The sequence below is a fragment of the Penaeus monodon genome, chromosome 14, assembly GCF_015228065.2.
Source record: "Penaeus monodon isolate SGIC_2016 chromosome 14, NSTDA_Pmon_1, whole genome shotgun sequence".
Taxonomy (NCBI): domain Eukaryota; kingdom Metazoa; phylum Arthropoda; class Malacostraca; order Decapoda; family Penaeidae; genus Penaeus; species Penaeus monodon.
This window is the reverse complement of record NC_051399.1, coordinates 34449117-34451530: the sequence shown is the minus strand read 5'-3', so window position 1 is coordinate 34451530 and position 2414 is coordinate 34449117.

Here is a 2414-nt window from a genome sequence, read left to right as displayed (position 1 = left end):
ATTTATCTAATCTTAGGACTAGCATCTGAGCAGCCTGTCATGTTTGTCCCACTAGTTAAGTTGGGAACCTTGGAGAAAGGTTGCCTTTAAAAATCTCACTGTTTGAATTATGAATGCATTTACGCGTTAATACCAGAGTGTATTTGCTCTCTATACTTATATAATTCAATATAGTGGGTGTCACCAACAATGTTTATGATTTTTTCCCTGCAATTCGCTGCATTCATACTTTTAAAATGTCCTTGCTGAGATTCAAAGCATGGGCAAGCCCTTATGCACCACACAGTATATTGTACTGTGTGGTGCAGTATAAGCACTCCATGTGAACATTGTAATATATCTTTGCTAGAATCCACCTAAGTTGATGGACTTTCCAAAGAATCCAGTAAACTGTAGAATTCTCACTTTTAAACTTCCTGAGCATGAAGTAAACTGTTTAGGGTACTGCTTTAGTAAACAGTCCCAAACACTGACAAAGACAACAGTTATTTCAGTCTTGTCTACAATACTGGCTGCAACCCGAGAAACACTGATTTAATTCTAGATTTCAGCAGAGTACCTGCTTTTCCACTGCTTAATTTGGCTGCTGTTGCTCATAGTTCAGCCCGAGATAACATTGCCTTAATTTGCATGGATTTGCCGCTGGGATTACAACATCTGTCATAAGAATCCTTTCAGCTGGAAAGTTAACCAAAAGCTTAAGTCTTGCCTGTCTAACCCTACTTTCATTTACACTGATAAGTTTGCAGTTTTCTTGTCGTATCACACCTTGTTGCCAAGCAGATGAAAGATCATACTAATGATTAAGCTTAATTGTAATTCATGTACGGGAAGAGCTTGGGATAACGTTTATGATCTAAGGAAATTTGGGAACCACTGCCCTTGTCCCGGAGCCTCCTGCCCAGCCTCCAATTTTGATTTTACCACAGTTACAATCCCTTAGATTAGGTGCATCTGACCTAGCTTCAAGACGTTGTTATTGATATGACTGCATAATGATTTTTAACAAATTTCTTACGTAATCGTAGATGATAGATTCCCATGCCAACAGAAATTAACAAGATCTGGATAATGAATGCAATATGTGTGGCTTCCTAAGTTCCCCAGATGATGTGCCTACCCAAAAGGGTCATAATTCGATATGAGTATGGCTAGATAAAGCCTATAGAATCTTGCTTTTACCCTATAGATTGATACTGAGCAAAGATTCCTATGGTAGATCATATGAGTATATACATCGAATATCATTTGTCCTACCATTGAAGATTGAGGTGTCAGGAGTATGGCACCCAGGATTGGCGCTAGGCCATCAAAATTAGGGGGGACCACAACAATCTGATATTCACAGGCAAAGTTTCAGCCTCAGTTTCATTAGAATGGTCATATAGCAAATTTTAAGGACTCACTTTGTCAGCCCACTAAACTGTGAACGTTGTAGGGCCTGCCTAGGGCTCTGAATACCATGGGACAGACCTGTTGGCAACTCGAATCAGGTAGTATCAATACATATTCCTGCTGATGGGAAAGAAATGTTTAGTTCCAAAATAGATATTAATTATAACACATACCTGCATGGAAAGAATGTTAGTCCAATGAATTAATTATAACTACAGAATACGAGTTTTAGGAGTTTACTAGCACTGGACCCCCCAACTCCTTGCTCGTCGTGGAGGGACTTAGAAGACGGAGACTAAGGCTCAGTGTAGGGGATCACTCCTGCCTTGGACGTCAGCCCTCGCCTCAACAAATTGCGCATGGTCTTTGCTTCTCCTTTCTTTTTCCTTTTCTTCATCCCTTCTCTCCTATCCTAATCGTTAACTATTTTTAACCTTTTCGCCACAATACTTTACCATAGTGTTTAGCACATTTATTTGTTTTGACCATAAACCATTAACCATCTCTGGCACTGGAAGTCATGTCTTGAGTCCTTATGGCTCTGAAACCAAGCACAACAACTATTCCTTTGCGGGTATAAAAAAAGGCTCAGGAAACTGAAAACACCTAGCTAGGTCTTTGTTTAGAAAACTTGAATTGCACCGATGATCTTAAGCAGGTAGAAAACGTGCAGACAAGATGAGCAATATTTCTGCTGATGAAACAGCACGATTTACAAAGCTGCTGATTTTTTTTTGACACATGCAACAGCGTCCGTACACAGAAGTCTCAGGAAGTAATTAAAAGAAGAATACAAGACTTCTCAAATTGATTTACGGATGTAAGCTCCTCTGATGAATTTGAATAGGGTAATCAACCTATTGCCGAGAAATCTCTTCGGATAAATCGGTAGCGCAGACGCAAAGTTTTCAACTAATTATTTCTTTGTTGAAAGTCGTTTGCCAAGAATGACAAACAATGCTGCATCCGAGAAATAATTCATAAGATCAGAGTCACGTACAAACTGAAAACGGAAAGTT